Consider the following 18,337-nt stretch of genomic DNA (forward strand, 5'->3'; position numbering starts at 1 on the left):
GCTTAGCTACAAGACTGCTCACTGCAGCGTTGTATAAATAGTGAAAACATTGGAAATAACCTATGTTTCCGACAGCGGGAGATTGGTCCAAAGAGGGACAGGAAAGAGAAATGAGGGAAAGCTGTGCACCCGCTGGAGTGGTGCTGGGGAGGACCACTGAGTGGCCCAGGACCGTGGACAAGCAGGACACAGGCTGGGGAGGACCACCGGGCGGTTCAGGACTGTGGACGAGCAGTACATACACCGGGAGGACCACTGAGTTGGCTCAGGACCATGGATGAGCAGGACGCATGCTGGGGAGGACCACCGAGTGGTTTAGAACTGTGGACGAGCAGAATATACACCGGGAGGACCACCGAGTGCTCAGGACCGTGGATGAGCAGGACGCATGCTGGGGAGGACCACTGAGTGGCCCGGGACCGTGGATGAGCAGTACATACACCGAGAGGACCACCGAGCGACCCGGGGACTGCGGTGAGCAGACATCGTTCCCTGCACACAGCCCACGAGTGGCCTACCAGCTCCAAGGCTGAAGGAAGACACGAGCTCTCTGGGTCAGAGAAGGGCTTCGTTACCCACAGCACGGCAGCAACGTGAGCTGAGGTCTGCCTCTGCTCCCTGTGTCCCAGGTCCCTCGGGGGCGATGAGCCGTGGCCCAGCATGTTCTTCCCCACGGAGGAACCCTGAGCTCACGAAATCCAAACCTCTTCTGCTGGGCTGGAAGCCTGCCTGGCCATTGTCCTGAGGCAAGACTCCGTGTCTTAGCGGGCAGAGAATCAAAGCTGCCTTTGGCTCGGGGAACACGTCCAACCAACAAGGCCTTCTGCTACTTAAACAGCCTTACAGACAGTCAATGCTTCTGCTTACAAGACAGGCAGAAACCTGAGACGGCCATGGAGAAGGGTCCCCCCCAAAATGACACAGAGAAATGGCGGCATCGCAGAGAAACGGTTTACGAAACAGCCCATATGTTGTGCGAGATCTCGAGTCCCGGGGATACACACACACATATTACAGAAGCGCTCATCCTCTCAGCAACCTCAGAGGCGGTGCTATTCATTACCCCCATTTTCCAGGCGAGGCAAACTGAGGCCTGGAGAGGTCACGCCGTGGGGAATCCGCACAGCTGGATTCTGAACCCAAGGTGTCGTGGCCGCTTAAAACCACTTTCCTCTGTGTCTTATTACTACAGGACAGAAAGCCCCTCCACCAGAAAAATCAAATGAAGCTAAAACCAGCCGTAGCTAGAGATCAACACCGTGTAGTAACACGCAAATGCTCCGGGATTAAGTCAAAAGGCAGGATAAGTAATTTACGTTCAGCAGCATCACAGATACGTGCGAAGAAACAGGTACAAATACCCGGATGGTGGGGGAGCATTAGACGCAATAAACGAAGATCCCACTGGCCTCGCTCTGGGGGGCTGATCGCTTCGGGCTGCGTTTTTTCTTTCCTCCATTTTCTGAATTTTCTATAATACAGTTACAATTCTCTCCTAATGAGAAAAGGTAGAAACATTTAAGAAGATAAAGCACCCACGAGGCTACTCGGAAGCTTTTCGGGATAACAGAGGTCAAGACCTACCCAGCCGAGGGGCGCCTGAGCTGAAGTCGGTTAAGCGTCCGACTTCAGCTCAGGTCACGATCTCGCGGTCTGTGAGTTCGAGCCCCGCATCGGGCTCTGGGCTGACGGCTCGGAGCCTGGAGCCTGTTTCCGATTCTGTGTCTCCCTCTCTCTGCCCCTCCCCCGTTCATGCTCCGTCTCTCTCTGTCTCAAAAATAAATAAACTTTAAAAAAAAAAAAAAAAAAGACCTACCCAGCCAAGAGGTTGTGCGCAGCCTCATCTGCCCGGAGACTGACTCAGCTGAATCCTTGCTTGCTTGCTTGTTTATTAAGATTTTATTTGGGGGGGGGGGGGGGCGGCATTCGGAAGGATTCAGAACTAACGGTCTAGGCTGCAGAAACACCCCAACTTCTGTCATTCGAGGTAACCGTGTCAAAGCAACATCAGAAGAGGTCGGGCTTCTTTGGGAAACAGGATTCTCAAAAAAAATAGACGAGGAAGGGGCCTGTTTGTGTCTCCTTCTAAAGACAATGCTTAATAGCCTCCTTTAAAACAAACAAAACAAAACACAAAAACCCAGCGACTTTAGTTGGGCAGATCTCTCTAACCGAACAGAGCGGCGCGCGTGTACCTTGGCCCTTCCCAGCCGCCAAAGGATCTTGTTACTTTTCTGTCTGAGGCGCTTCCATTTACAAAGAAACAGACCCTGGGGCGCTTGGGTGGCTCCACTGTTGATTTCTGCTCAGGTCATTGTCTTGTGGTTCCTGAAATCCAGCCCCGTGTGGGCGAGGCCAAGCCCTACCTGGGGCTCTGTGCTGACGGCTGGGAGCCTGCCTGGGATTCCCTCTCTCTCTCTCTCTCTCTGCCCACCCACCTCAACATAAATAAATACACTTTAAAAAAGAAAACAAAAGGAACAGAAAGTGCCAGACGCACCTAGAGCTTTTTAAATGTGGATTCATTCCAATGAGAATTGGTAAATTTCACATAGAATCCAGGTTTCTGACGCTTCTTGAACTGTTAGCTGATGACAAGTTCACTGAGCTAGGCGGTCACTGCTGCTTTCGGAAGTGGGGGGGGGGGGGACACCTGCTCTGCACGGCTCTAGGGTCTACACGGGGACCACCAACCATTCTGAGTTGCCTGGGACGTGGGTGTTTCGGGTTTAAAACCAGACAGTTCTGAGGCCAAACCTGGGCGGTTGGCCACCCTTGTCCCCACCCAGACCCTGTGCTCGCTCGTGGTCCTTGTCTGGCCCTGGAATTGGAGTCTGAGACCCCTTGTGAATTATATGTTAATAATATGCTGACCACGCATGATCTCAGGGTAGGTGGGATGGAGCCCCGAGTCAGGCTCTGTGCTGACGGTATGGAACCGGCTTGGGATTCTCTCTCCCCCCTCTCTGTCCCTCCCCCACTCGCACTTGTTCTCTCTCTCTCTCTCTCAAAATAAATAAATACTAAAAAAATAATATAATCATATATGGACCATATGCCCTCTATCTCTTTTGCCACTCTGGCCCCTGACCCCTTTGCCCTTATGTGATGCACCCACCTGCCCTCCACCACCCACACCTGCATTTCTCTGCCCAGTGGCTGCTGTCTTTGGCCAGGACCACTCTGCCCACCTGTAAGGGAAGGAAGTGCAGAGGCCTGGTGTCCTGGGCCAGTGTGAGGGAGGGGAGGGCAAGTACCAGCTGCCTTGACCTTAGAGGGAACACGACAGCCTCCAGGGTCCCCCGGGGGGACCGAGTCCCTGCTGCCTCGTATGGTCACAACCCTCCCATTATTTCTTCCCTCCTGTCTCACCTCGACCCTCCTGCTCCCGTATCTGAGACCACTTCCCAAATGACCTTGCCTTGGGTTCTGTTGGTTTGGGACCCGAATTAAGTCAGCCACGAAATCCCCAGCACAGGCTGGCCTGGGGAGCACTCAAGAAAGCATCTTTGAGCAAATCAGCCAAAGGGGTATGTTAGGTAAGCCTTCCTGCTGGCTGAAGTGGGGCCCAGGGCCCGGCTCTGGAGTCAGACCCGATTCCAGAACATCGGTGTCACTTACAGGGGTCACTTACCGCCCCTCTGGGCCGCAGGCCCCTCATCTGTGAAATGGGCGTAATCACCACTTGCCCCGAAACGTGGTTGGGAGGACGAGGGAGTTAATGCAGGAACACTCACAGCGCAGGCGAGCATCCCCGTACGTGGCACCTTGTGGGGTCCTTGCTGATCCCGCGGGCATCTCCTCTACCCAGACCCGAGGACCCCCGCGGTCTCACAGCGAGACTGTCAGCGGAAGGGCAGGTGCCTGGGGGCTCGGACTCACGCTGCCTGGTGCCCGAGGGGCTAATGCGCATCCACCAGACGGAGCCAGTTCTCCTTCACGGTGAACACGCCCGGAGGACAAGCTGAGGTTGACTCTGTGAATACTTCCCGGGGACCAGTGTATAAGCAGAGTTCGGACAGGAGCCCAGGGAACATTCCAGAACAGCTCCTGGCTCTCAGGAAAACAGCCAGGCAGAGGTGGGGGATCTGTGCGTAATAGCTCGGCTCTGGAGGCCCGAGCTGTCTATCTCCAGCAGGGGACAGCTGCTGGGAAACCGCACATCGGTGTGGGGTGACAAGCAAGCCCAGGCACTGTGCCTATGTCTCCATGGCTGACACCTCACCCCCCTCACCATCTATCCTAGCTACACCGGCCTAGCGAAAGTCCCCGTGCATACATGCCTTCGTACCACAGGGCCTTTGCATGGCATCGTGGTTTCCAATGGCTGCTCGCCAAGTTTGGGAGTCCCAGGACCGCCTCACTTCTGACACCGATGGCAAGTTTGGGGGCACCCGAGATCACACTCAGATTTGACACCTTACCAGGAGGACTCAGAAAAGCCATTGGACCCATGCCATTACCGTTGACACAGACTGAAATCAGCAAAGGGAAGAGGTGTATAGGGCAGAGTTCTGGAAACACGGAGCACAAGCTTCCAGGTGTCCCAAAGGGGTGCTTATTCCCGCAGCACTGATGTGCTCGGATTATCGCCAAAACGAGCGGCTCACCGGAGCCTTGATGTCTAGTTTTCCCGGGGCTCGCTCACTGAGGACGTGGCGGACCACCTGCGCGGCCGATCTCAGCCTCCAGCCCCTCCAGAGGTCAAGTTGAGACTGTGCGCCCACCCTCATCAAAAAAAAAAAAAAAAAAAAAAAAAAAACCCACATTTTTAGCCCAAGGTTAAAATCCCCTCCTGGCCCTTCTGACCCCTAAGAGGCACCGGAGAGAGAGAGAGAGAGCACGGGAGCAGGGGAGGGGCAGAGAGAGAATCCCAAGCAGCCTCTGCTTGGTCAGCACAGACCCAATGGCATCCTTGCTCCAAAGTCAAAGCCACGGGGCGCCTGGGGGGCTCAGTCAGTTAAGCGTCTGACTCTCAGTTTCCACTCGGGTCCTGATGTCCCAGTTTCCTGGGTTCGAGCCCTATGTCGGGCTCTGCGCTGACAGTGTGGAGGCCGCTTGGGATTCTCTCTCTCTCTCTCTCTCTCTCTCTCTCTCTGCCCCTCCCCTGCTCGCTCTCTCTGTCACTCTAAAAAAAAAAAAAATCGAAGCCGCTGGATCAGAAATGCTAGGGGTGGGCCCAGCCGTCTGCATTGTAACATGCCCTGCCGGTGGTTCTGCACCTGCTCAAGCGTCAGGACCCCCCCATGGAAGAGTGAGCTTCCCCGTGGATGTTTTAACATTCCAGTGATTACACAGCAATTAACACGAGCCCTAACGTCACCCCCCGCAAAATCTCCAGTCTCTTATCCATCGCGTTAAGGAAGACTGACCAGGGGACACTGAGAGCCAGGGAAGCAGAGGGACCGTCAGTCCGGGGGGCCACACAGCTTTCCCCGGGGCAGAACCAGAATCAGAGCGAGGGCCCCCACTCCCCGGCCTGCTGTCTCTGCCCAAGGACCTCCCGACCAGTGATCCTATCCTGAGTTTTCTTGGTTTCAAAGCCCCCCCTGGGTCAAGGGCACACGATTTTGCATGAGAAAGCCTACATGTGGGGGTCAGATTGCTCTTCAGATGTGGTTTCTACTCTCCTGGCTGTGTAGCCTCTGCAGGGAGGCTGGAGGTCCCCGCATGCGGGGCACATGCAGACAGGAGGGCCCTTCTCGCTCAGCCAGCCTGGGCCCTGAGGGAAAGGGCCCCGGGGTCAGCCCAGGGTGGAAATCAGAATCTCCCGAAACCAAGGCCCAGAGCAGCCTTTCAAAGTGGAACCCCAGGGTGCCATGAAAATGGCCTCTGGGGGCGCCCGGGTGGCTCAGTCGGTTAAGCACGGGTTCGTGAGTTCGAGCCCCGCGATGGGCTCTGTGCTGACAGCTGGGAGCCTGGAGCTTGGGTTGGATTTTGTGCCTCCCGCTCTCTGCCCCTCCCCCACTCACTCTCTGTCTCTCTCAAACGTAAGCCTTTAAAAAAATATTAAAAGAAAAAAAAAGAAAAGAAAAGAAAATGGCCTCTGGAGCTGTTCTTTTTTTTTTTTTTCTTTTTTTTAACTGAAAGTGTGCATCATGAATAATTAAATAGCTATCGCGTCCTGTCTTTACGATGGGTTCCGGGCGGGGAGAGAAAGAAAGACGTGAGCGCAACCTTTTGAGCCGACGGACTTGGGTTCAAGTCCCAGCTTCACCGCTTAGCTTTGTCATCTCAGGCAAACAGCTTCGGCTCTCTGGGCCTCAGTTTCCTCGCCTGTAAAATGGTTTAACCATACCGCATCCCTCAGAGACGAGCGCGGGGTGTGCCCTCAGTGACAACGGCGGCCCCTCCTGTGCAGGGAGGGCCCCCACCCCCCTTCCCCAAAACACCCCTCACTCTCTCATGTCGGCACCGGGGCGCTGGCGGGGGGCTGCATGGGAGGCCCAGAGCCACGGCTTTCCCACACATAAATGAAACCTGAGATCCTAAGTTAATGTGACTGCAGACCTTCGGGTGTAACGGCCTTTGTCTAGAAGAGCCTTTTAGGAAAACTTCCAAGTGGGAGCCAGGTTTTCAGGCCCCTGTGGGCTTGTTAAAACCAGCACGTCCCCCCTCAGCCAGGCAGCCCTAGGGAGGCCTGCTTGCACCCCCAGAGCTCTCCAGCCCCCCGCCCCCGACAGCTGGTGTGCCCCCAGCCTCCTCCCAGAGGCCCGCGCGGGCTGCAGGCTGCAGGGGTGGGGTTTCCTCTCTCCCTCTTTCAGCCCAGGAACAGCCCCAGCCCCCAAGGCCAACTCAGCACAATGCACCCGGCTGGGGAGGTCAGAGCCCTCCCACAGCATCTGCTGAGGGCGAGCATAAATCCAGCCAACAACCCCCTCCGGGGGACATCTCCAGGTCACATGGGGAGGGGGTGCTCGGCCCAAAGGGGGCCTTAAGATACTCCAGGAAAGCAACACACCCAGGCTTGCTTTCCCTCAGATGCTCCGCAGTGCTATGGAAACAGCCAGTCACACAGGCAGCTGAAGAGAATGTTCTAGAATCTTTAAAGAGCCTGGCAGGAATGAGCTGGGCCTGGAGACCGAGCCGGGGGTGTCTGTCTGGGGCTTTCCAGCCTCCAGCAACCTGGGACCCGCTGTTCCCGCACCTCTCGTTCATTCCCTTGGCAAGGGAGCCAGCCCGTGGGGCAGAATGGCTCCCAGCTCCCGACCACCCCCGCTTCTCCACGTCGTCCGGAACAACTAGAACGTGCTTTCTGCATGAGATGCCAGCCCCTGTTCCATAAATATCCCGATCCGGGCCCTCTTTTGAACATCATGAGATCCGAGAACACAACGGCCACTGTGATGTGGGGTGAGAGCCGCCCTCTGAAACAGGGCAGGACCTCTTCCCTGGCCGCAGTCCCCACCCCTCCATGCTGTCCCCTCGCCACTCTGCCCCCCGCCCAGAGAGGGGAGGGCCTGAGGAGGCCCGGGCCAGACAAGATACAGGCGGCTCTCCCACTTGGGATCAGCAGGCTGCAGAACAAGGAAGGTGGGGGCGGGGGGTGGGGGGTAGGGGGGATGGGGGGGGACCGGAGGGGCAGGGATGTGTCCATCCCTGTTTGTTTTTTGAGACAGAAAGCACAGTTGGCTGGTCTGGGCTGGGGCGGTGGGGGTAGAGGTAGAGAGGGGCTGCTTAATGGGTAGCAGGTGTTCTTTTGGGGTGATGGAAAGTTCCGGAACCAGACAGCAGTGATGGCTGAGCCACATGATGAATGTGTGTGATGCCGCCGAATAATTCACTTTAAAATGGTTAAAATGGGGGCACCTGGGTGGCTCAGTCGATCAAGTCCTCGGTTTGAGCCCCGTGACGGGCTCTGGGCTGACGGTGCGGTCTGCTTGGGATATTCTCTCTCTCTCTCCCTCTCTCTCTCTCTCTCTCTTCCCCCAAATAAATAAACTTAAAAAAAAATTTTTTAACTAAATAAAATGGTTAAAGTGGTAGATGTTATGTGTATTTTACCACCAAAACAAAAAACAGAAAAAACCATAAGACCCAGTGCAGGTGAGGGCGTGGGGAAGCGGGTGGGGCGCACACAAACCCAGGGCTTCCGGACTGCTGGTTCCTGTCATCATCTAAAGGTTCAGCTTAAAAACCCTGCAGAAACTCTGGAGTGAAAACGTGTTAGCAAAGGAGTTCAAGACAAAGAGGCCAATTAAAGACAAAGGAGCAAAAGCTGGGGACAACCTAAATGCCATATTCCTTTTCTACGGCTGGGGAACAAATTTCCACCACCTTAAAACCAGACCCTCCCGAGCCCTTGCCACCCATGGACGCCCCCACAGCCGCGCAGGTCAGTGGCACCGAGCACCACGGCCGGGTCCTCGGGGCATCGAAACCCCAAGGCCAGCAAGGTGCAGTCGCCTGGGGCTCAGGGCCAGTTCCAAGCGCGTTCAGCTTGGTGGCGGAATGTGCTTCCTCGTGGCTTTGTACCCGAGATCCCCGTTTTCCCCGCTGACCATCGGCCAGGAGTCTCTCTCAGCCACCCGCCCCCAGCAATGGAGTATCCCCGTCGCACCAAACCCTCGGACACTTTGGACTTCCCCGCCAGAGAGGACTCACCCTTTTAGGTCAGGCCCACCGGGGAGAATCGCCCTTTCTTAAAATCAGCGGTGCCGTGGAACACGCCCCAGCCACAGGAGCGACGCCCCTTCGTCTTTATGGGTCCTCCGTACCCAAGCCCAGGGGATACGCATGGTGTGGGTCACTGGGGGGTCGTCACAGAATTCTGCCTGCCACAGTGTCCATCGCGGGGGATCAGTCAAGTAGGGATACCTCCATGATCTCGAAAGGGAAGGAGAATTTAAGTAAAAGGAGATCCGTCTATGCGAACTGACGACGAACATTTTCTTTGATGCATTAACTGAAAATAGCACATTGCAAAACTATACACATGTACACGTAAAAATAAGACTTCACGTATGTGTACAATGTCACTTAACATCATTTTTTATTTTTGTAAGTTTATTTATTTTAAGGGGGGGGGCAGGGGAGGGACAGAGAGAGAGGGACAGAGAATCCCAAGCAGCCTCTGTGCTGTCAGCACAGAGCATGACCCGGGGCTCGATCCCACCAACCGTGAGATCGTGCCCTGAGCCGAGGTCAAGAGTCAGATGCTTAACCGACGGAGCCACCCAAGCACCCACTTACACGTAATTTCATTTTATCAAAAAAATTCTATCTATGCACGCCTGTGTCTGTGTGTGTGTCTGTGTGTGTGTGTGTGTGTGTGTGTGTGTGTGCACATCACAAAGCCGCAAGAATACAGAGGATTGAGGCGCCCACAGTTTGTACTTTGGTCTGTGTTCTTCCAGACTTTTTCTTTTATATCCTCCGAAACTACCAGAATTAGTTACATCGGAAATCTATTACTTCTGTAGTTTAAAAAGATTGAAACACTACTAAGAAAAAGGTCACGATGTAATCACTAATTTAATCTCCCCATTTTTTAAGGCACGTAAAGGAAAACCGGTCCACCCCCACAGGCCCTTTGATGTGATGACACTGGGTGTAATTTCCAAGCCAGGCTCGTTCTTTGTAGTTTTGAAATGTTCCTTAGTGACTCCTGAACTTACTCACCGCTAAGTGAGAGATTCCAGAAATCAGAGTGTAGCAAGAACCTGGAACCACTCCCCCGGTACCGTGTTTTTCTCGAGGAGCAGGGACCGAATGCCTGTGTGCAGGCAGGTGACAGTCTGAAGTGGGTTGTCTACACTGGAGGTAAGCAGCAGCCTGAGATCAGAGCCAGGCTCAGAATCAAGACCCAGCCGCTAATGGAAGGTCGGGAGGGGCACATACACCAGGGGCCAGCAGGGGTGGGGACCCAGGCAGGTGGCCTGAGTCAGGCTCTGTACTGAAAGCAGAAACGATTCAAAGCATTTCTAGCAGAAAGCAACTTAGTACAGGGTATTAGGTGCTTACAGAAGCGATGGCTGGCGGAGAAGCAGCTCCGGACCCAGCCGCCGTAATGACCCCCAGATGCCACCGAACTGACCCGCCGGGGGAACCGCCACCCTCAGGAGGACTAAGAACCAGAAAGCGGTGCAGGAGACCACTGAGTCAAGAACACGCCCTCTGAGCTGCCGTCCAGGCTATCAGCCCCCACGGCTGCCCTGCACCTGCCTCGAGACACCCACAAAACTGGAGACCGGACGTCAGCAACCGCCATGCGCGTCAGGGGGAAACAGGCCACAGACAGACAGCTTCCGTCTCCCCCGCCCCTGCCTTCCGAACCTCACACGAGTGCATCCAATGGACACCACCAGATTCCCACCCAGAGAGCCCTGGCCGAGAGCTTGGGGAATTCTTTTCTCTCTCTCTTTTTTTTTTTTTTAAGATTTTATTTTTAAGAAATCTCTGTGCCCAACGTGGGGTTACAACGTACAACCCTGAGATCATGAGTTGCGTGCTGTACCCACTGAGCCCACCAGGCGCCCCGGGGAATTCATTTTTAACTTTTCAAGGAAGTTAGAACGGGTGCTGGGTCCAAGGGCGGTTGGTTACCCAGGAGGGGGCAGTACGCCCCAGGAGGTCAGGGACCCGGGCCGGGGTGGAGGGGGGGGGGGTTGCGGAGAGTCAGGGCAGAATCCAGTTCGAAGGCCCAACACCATGTTCGCGGCCCCAGCGGCAAACACTTTGCCATGGCGCCCAGTTTAGGGTTCTTGGATGACTCCAGTGGTCCTTAGGTATAGTAATGGGGGCCGGGTTTCTCTGCTTTACTCTCACCGCGGCTGCGCAGATAAACTCTCGCTCAACTCACACTCTGATTGTTCTGAGTCATCTAAGTTGTGGTGGCCACGACTGAGTGGCTGCCATTATCAGCCAAGCACTGTGTTCAGGGCTAAAGGCCTTGCCATATATCGGACAGTTTGCAGCAACCTCATAAGATGGGGACTGCGCTTGGGGCGCCTGGGTGGCTCAGTCGGTTAAGCGTCTGACTCGTGGTTTCGGCTCAGGTCATGATCTCACAGTTTGTGAGATCGAGCCTCAAGTCCGGCTCTCCACGGACAGCATGGAGTCTGCTTGGGATTCCCTCTCTCTCTCTCTCTCTCTCTCAATAAATAAACCTTCAATAAATAAATAAATAGTGACAAAACAGAGGCCCAGAGGAGTTGTGTAACTTGCCCAAGGTCACACAGCAAGTGAATGGCAGAGCCAGGATTAGAACCCCACCTATTTAACTACATGGCATTTAAGTAACAGTATGACAACCACAATTCGGCTACCACAATTCATCTTTGATTTTCTGTTTTTTTCTTTTTCTTTTTATTTTGAGAGAGAGAGAGAGAGAGAGAGAGAGCGCGCAGGCACACGTGTGTGCAGGGTAGGCACAGAGAGGAGGAGAGAGAACCCCAAGCAGGCTCCACGCTGGCCCTGCAGAGCCCGACTCTGGGTTTGATCGCACAAACCGGGAGATCACGACCTGAGCCAAAATCACGAGTGAGAGGTTTCACTGACCGAGCCACCCAGGCACCCCTCATTTTCTCGTTAAGTGAGAGAACAACTCTGTGCTTCCTAAATGCAGCCTGTTTGGCAGACAAATGTTCAAAGCCTGGGATGCCCGGGGCGGTAAATCATAAAAGGAATCCTTCCTGCGGGGGGAGGAGCCAGAATCTGCAGTACTCTGCGGGGCCCGGGGCTCCCTTCCAGAGAGAACATTCTGTTCTAAAAGCAAGCCTCCTTCCCCTGTGAACCAGTACCTGGGATCTTAGCCACCCTGGAGGTGAAGGCTCAGGGGGTGGGGGGAGGGATGGGGGGTGCTGCTTCTTGGAGGACCCTCTGTGATCACTCTTGAAGCGATCGTAATACGGTCCCGCAGTTGCCATAGCAACTCCCCATCTGGGCTATTTAAATGAAATATAGGAAGCATCTTTGGCTTCCGGCCTATCGTGGCTTTGAAGTGTGAACCCTTCATTCAACACCTATCTACAAGTGTCATCCAGGGTGGCCAACTGAGAGGCTTACGGGGGGTCTGACGGTTAACAGAAAGGACTTTTTGTAAAAGGACGGCAGGGGATTAACCAAAAGTCGGGGCCTGTAGGGCCCTGCCAAGTGCACCTCCCCCACTCCCATCTGTACGGGCAGCCGTCTCAGGCCCAGCCCCGCCTTGCTCTGCAAGAATGTAATCCCGGCGTTACAGATCTTTTTTGGGTTTGTCAAGAATTGTTGAGAGCTGGGTTTGCCTGTGAAATCTTTCCATCTTAAAAAAATTGGCAACCGGTTCAACATTTGGAGCAGGGCTTCTGAGGACTGGTGTGCAGGTGGCGCACTGCATCACTCGGCGGTCACCTGCTAATGACTATACAACCGTCCAGAAGACAGCAACAATGACGCTGGCAGTTTTCACTGATGGGAAATAGCATTCGCCATGTCCTAATAAGTGGAAAGAGCAGGTTACAAAAACATAAACAGAGCGTAAGCTCTGTTTTGGAAAATAAAAATGTGTGCTCTGTGTGAAAAAGTCTGAAAGGCTGGGGGCGCCTGGGTGGCTCAGTCGGCTGGGCGTCCGACTTCGGGTCCGGTCACGATCTCACAGTTCGTGGATCAGGCCCCGCATCGGGCTCTGTACTGATGGCTCAGAGCCTGGAGGCTGCTTCGGATTCTGCCTCTGTCTCTCTGCCCCTCCCCCGCTCAAGCGCGCCCTCTCTCTCTCTCTCTCTCTCTCTCTCTCTCTCAAATATAAATAAAAACATTAAAATAATTTTTAAACTTTTTCTAAACATCTGTATTCCAAACAGACAGGAAAAGAGGGCAAATAATCTACCAAACCCCCAGCTGTCCACCACACAGATGCTGACCTTTTATTGTATATATTGTCTGTAGCTCTTTTAAAAATAAATGAAACCAAAGGGATACAGCTGGAGTCCTTCTGTGACCCAGCTCCCTCCTTCCCTCCCCGCCCCCCACCCCAGGGCTCACTATTCATTCTCCCAGCGTCTGATACAGTTTTGCCGATACGTATATATTCACAACCGGTATATTATTCTCTTTAAGAAGGTAGCTCGGGTGTAATCATTCTATATCCTTATCATTTTGCGAGTTGCCTTTTACGCCCGCCTTTACGCTTTATGCTCTGGGGTTTACCAGTGGAATCACATTCCATGTCGCCCGTGCACGCCGTCGCAGCTTTTGTGTGCCCTCGCCAGTGACATCAGACTCCGGGACTGCTGGGGACGAGCCAACCAAGAACACGTCGCGGTCTGCCCCAGCTCTCTCCAATTTGCCAAAACAACCCGTGCCAGAATTAGCTCTCGGTTCAAAGAGCCCTCTTCTCTCCCTTGTCCCCCAGCTGCTGGGCAGCTCCCCCAGACCAGGGATGGGGTCCCCCCGTGCAGGCTGCAAGCCCCCTCCCCATACACCTGGTCTCCAAGTCTCCCCAGACTCACTGGTGTGGCTCTGGGGCTCAGGGCAACACCGGCCCCCTCCTGCCCCTCCTCCCCCACCTGGGTGGGAGCCAGCCTCCCAGCCCTGGGCGCCTCCCCAGAGGAACCTTAAGGCCCCCCCAGGGACAATCAGAAGGGAGGTGCAGTCTGGGTAATGGTGGGAAGCTCCTGGAGGTAGAGAAGCTGGACAGGTGCACCAGATAGGTGGACGGACACATAAGGCCTGTGCTCGGCCTCCAGGGGCCATCTGGGGACACAGCCAGAGGTGGGAGCCAGCATCCAGGTGAGGAAGCTGGGAAGCGCCCCCCACTCCCCGCCGCTTTGCCTGGCTCAGCACAGAACAGGTGGGAGCAGCAGTGGGTCCTGTGTATGGCCTGGAAGGCAGTGCAGCCCCGTTCACGGACTGTCGCCTGAGCACCTCCTATGTGAGAGGCTCTGGGGACGCTGTCCCTGCCCTGGAGAGGGTGACAGTTAATGGGGGAGGGGGCAGATGCAAAAGAGGTAGGGACGGGTCCTGGGGCTCCTGTGACTTTGACCACCGCCTGGGGACTTAAAACAACAGAAATGTCTTCTCTTACGGTTCTGAAGGCCAGAGGGCTGAAATCAAGGTGTGGCAGGGTGGGGGGACCTCCAGATGCTGGAGGCCCTGGGGAGGACACTGCCTGCGTCTTCCAGCTGCTGTGGCTCCAGGCGTCCCTCGTCCCGTGGCCATGTCGCTCCAATCCCTGCCTCTGTCTTCACCTGGCCTCCCCCTCTGTGGCTCTGTCTCAAGTCTCCTCCGCTTTCTCTTATAAGGACCACCTGCCATTGGATTCGGAGCCCCTCCTAAATCCAGGATGATCCCATCTGAAGATCCTTAATGTAATTACATCTCAAAGGCCTTATGGCCAAATTCGATCACGTGCGTAGGTTCCAGGGCACGGACACATCATTCGGGGACTGCTATTCACCCCACTACAGAGGACCTTCTAGAAGAAGCAGATCAGGGCGGAGACCAGTCTCTTGTCCAGGGGGAGGGGTGGGGCCTTCAGGAAAGTGAGGGGAGGACGGCCGGATCAGCGGTCCAAGGAGGGAAGTGCACAGAATCCTGGCCGGAGAGACAAACAAGGCCTGCTATTCCTCCGTTGGGAAACTTAAACTTGATCCCAGGGCAATGAAGCCCCCCTCCCAGGGGGCTTTTAGCAAAGGGCTGATAAGGAGCTGTAGTCTGGGGAGGGAAACTCTCTTCTAAATTTAGGAGGAGCTTTTCTTTCCTTTTTTTTAAAGTTATTTGGAGCGAGAGAGGGAGCTGGGGAGGGGCAGAGAGAGGGAGACACAGAATCGGAAGCAGGCTCCAGGCTCCGAGCTGTCAGCACAGAGCCCGACGCGGGGCTCGAACCCACGAACCGTGAGATCATGACCGGAGCCGAAGTCAGATGGTTAACCAACCGGGCCCCCCAGGCTCCCCTCTGAGGTTACGGTTTAAAAGACTATGACTCGACCCATCCTGACCAAGATAAGCAGAATCCAGGCTCGGACGATTGTCCCCGTTGGAAGATGCTTCTGGGTCTGCCTTCAAGGGTCCTCTGGCACATCAAAGAGGCCCGCCAGGTAGAGCGTCATGCGGTCTCCCCCAAGACACCTTCAGTTTTTCTCTGCTCTTATCTTGAACTACAGGGAAAAAGTGGCAATGGCTCTCACGCTGTCATGGCCCCATGGCCCCATGGCGCCATATTGGAGTTCGAATGCCTGGCATTTATCCCTCTTTCTTTAAAAAAAAAAAAAAAGAAAGTTCATTTGAGAGAGAGCGAGAGAGCGCAAGTGGGGGGAGGGCAGAGAGAGAGAGAGAGAGAGAGAGAGAGAGAGAGAGAATCCCAAGCAGGCTCCACACTCGGTGTTGAGCCCAACGATCTCGTGACCGTGACATCGTGACCTGAGCCGAGATCAAGAGTCGGACACTTACGTGACTGAGCCACCCAGGCACCCCGTCTCTCTTTCGTTGAATGGGAGCCCAGCTGCCAGAATTCCTGCTACACCCTGCCCGGAAGGACCACCTGCTAAGGGGCCCTGTCCCGGCCAACAGGCAGCTGGGGACCCACGTGAGGCCACGCAGCCTCTTCCTGTTGGGCGGGACGTTGGTGCTCACTCCATTCCTGTGGCAGACCCACAGCATGGGCCTGGGTTCAAATCCTGCCTGGCTGTATTTCTGTTCACAAATATTTGGGGACATATCCCTGCCCCACTGGACTCCAGCCTGGCCATATGCCTTGCCCTGGCTACCCCAAAGGGAGGTGAAGTCTCCTCCCTGAGGTCACAGAGGCTGTAAGCTGTAGAGCTGGGATGGGAACCCTCCCACCTCACCCCGTGCGGGCTCCCACCACCGGCCCCCCTCCCCATCGGGACGGCTGAGAGCCCCTCCCAAGCCCCTGTTAGAAGGTGGCACATTGGGGAGGAGACAGGGTCGTGAGGTGGGGCTAGACCTCACGCAGGAGACCCCATGGAGCTCCCTCCCTCACCCCTTCCCTGTGACGACACAGTGAGAACCAGGAGAGAGCCCTCACCCGACCACGCCCACGCCGGTGCCCTGACCTTGGACTTGTGGCCTCCAGGCTGTAAGAAATCAATCTCTGCTCTTTATAAGCCCTCCGGGTCTGCGGTATTTTGCGTAGGAGTTCAGCTGACGAAGACAGGTAAGTGTACGGTCCTGATTTCTTATTTATTTATTTTTTAAAGTCTTATTTATTTATTTTGGTGAGGGGGCAGGAGGGACAGAGAGAGAGAGAGAGAGAGAAAGAGAAAAAAAGCCCAAGCTTCTGCACTGTCAGCCCAGAGCCCAGCATGGGGCTCGATCCCACGAACCCTGAGATCGTGACCCGAGCCAAACTCGAGAGTCGGACGCCCCACGGTCCTGCTGTAGAGAGGAGGAAACTGAGGCTTGGAGAGGTGAAGGCACCGGCCGCCTCTAACCTGGCTCGGCCCGAGTGCAGAGGTATCTCCTGTCCCCAGCGGTCACCTCCTCACAGCTGTCCCTTTGGTACCGTTTCTTGCCTCTCTTCTGCAGCTCACTGAGAAGCGGGGGGCCGGGAAGCAGTGGAGTGACAGTAATGAGGACAGCCCCTCCTGGGCGGGGGAGGGGCCGCAGGAGGCCCGGCCCCAGCTGGGGCACCCCGGGGCTGGGCCCCCAGAGTCCACGTTGATCAGGAGCCCTGGGTGAAGTAGAGAAACAGGAGCCTCCCCCGAGGATCAATCAGCCAGGAGCCGCGAGCTCCGTGCTCCCCGAGGGCCCAGAAACACCAGGGCAACAAGTGACTTGTTTGACTGTGGATCGCCTCTGCCCCACCCCCACCCCCAACCCCACTGCCACCGCGACCATCTTTGAGCGGGAGGCTGCCCCTGCCCTAGCAGATGCCTGGCCGCTAACAGGGTCACACAGGCCTTGGCACGCCCCCCACTGAAAGGTGAGGTCCACATCCCCTCCCCTTGAACTTGGGGGGGGGGCGGGCTCACGACCGCTGCCCCAGTAGAATCCAATGGATAGGCTGCCACGTGACTTCCGAGGGCCACCCAGCCTCCCCCTGGTCCTCAGGGACGCTCGTTCTGGGGGAAGAAGTCCAGAACGCTGACCCCGCCAGGCCAGGGTGGGGGGGCCACGCTGGGTGCTCACATCCACGTCCCGCCGAGCTCCCGGATGGCCGCCCGTGTCGGCTGCCGGTCACAGGACAGGGGCCACAGGAGAGGGGCCTGTGGCCGGCTAGCACGACCGGACCGGGCGGATCTGACCGCCACCGCGTTGACACCCTGCTGGTGAGAACCGCCCTGCTGAGCCCTTCCGGGATCCCCGGCTCACAAAATCAAGGGCAAAATAAACGGTGGCTGTTTTTCACCGTGCGATTCGGGGGGACCCGGAACAGCTGTCGAATGACCAAGCGAAGGGTTTCAGAGCGCATCGAGGCGGAGACTTGAGTAGCTAGAACCCCATCCCTACCCCCTGCCAGGCCCTGACCGAGGGGGGGATCAGGGAGGCGGGGCTCAGGGCCCTCTGCCGAGACGGGAGCTGCCAGAGGTCGTCCCCGGCAATGTCACTGGCCCCCTGCCAGGCGCTGGTTACAGGGGATAAAGAGACGCAGAGGCAAAGCCTCTCTCTGCCCTCGAGACCTCACGATCCCCTCAGGTGCCCTCTGAAATCCCAGCAAAGGCCAGAGCCGCCACTGTAGATTAAACCCAAGCTCCTTGACACACAAACCCAGCTTCGCCCTTTGCTTCTTGCCCTGGGCACACATCCCCACGGAGCCTCTGTCCCCCGACCCCCTTCACCCACCTCACTGCTCCTCTCCTTCAGGTTTCAGGCGTCACCTCCTCAGGGAAGCCCTCCTTGATGCCTCTGACCAAGCCCAGGGCCCTCGTAACTTGCCCTCCTGGAGCCCGGCTTTTCTTCCAGAGGGGGCCTGTCCTTACCTGTAAGTGTCCCCAGCTCTCTCACCAGAGTTAAAACCCACGTGCCGCGAAGCCGGAGACCTAGTTCGGCTCGCTCCGTTCCGGGTGGGGGAAAAATCTGGGACACGCAGAGCTAACCAGACCTAGCGGTGGGCCTGGCGTCATGAGAGCGGAGCCCCGGCGGGGACACCGGCAGAATCCTTCCCGCCCCTTCTGCCTTCCGACCCCTCCCGGCGGGTGGTAGGTATTCCTGGTTTTGCAGATGAGGAAACTGGGGCCCAGAGAGGTTCAGTAACTTGCCTAAAGCCACTGAGCTTTAGGGAGACGGGCAGGCATTCGAACCCCGTCGCGGCTGGGGCAGGGTGGTGGTGGGGGGGGGGTGCGGCAGGCTGCCTTCAGCCCTGCGCCGGTCTTGGGTGCTGCCCTGCCCGGCCCAACACTCAGCTCCTCTGCGCCCGCCGTCTGTGTGTCTGACTTAAACTCCTCCGGCCTGATTCTGA

Source organism: Panthera pardus, unplaced genomic scaffold, assembly GCF_024362965.1.
Source record: "Panthera pardus isolate Hobbes unplaced genomic scaffold, ASM2436296v1 HiC_scaffold_19, whole genome shotgun sequence".
NCBI lineage: Eukaryota > Metazoa > Chordata > Mammalia > Carnivora > Felidae > Panthera > Panthera pardus.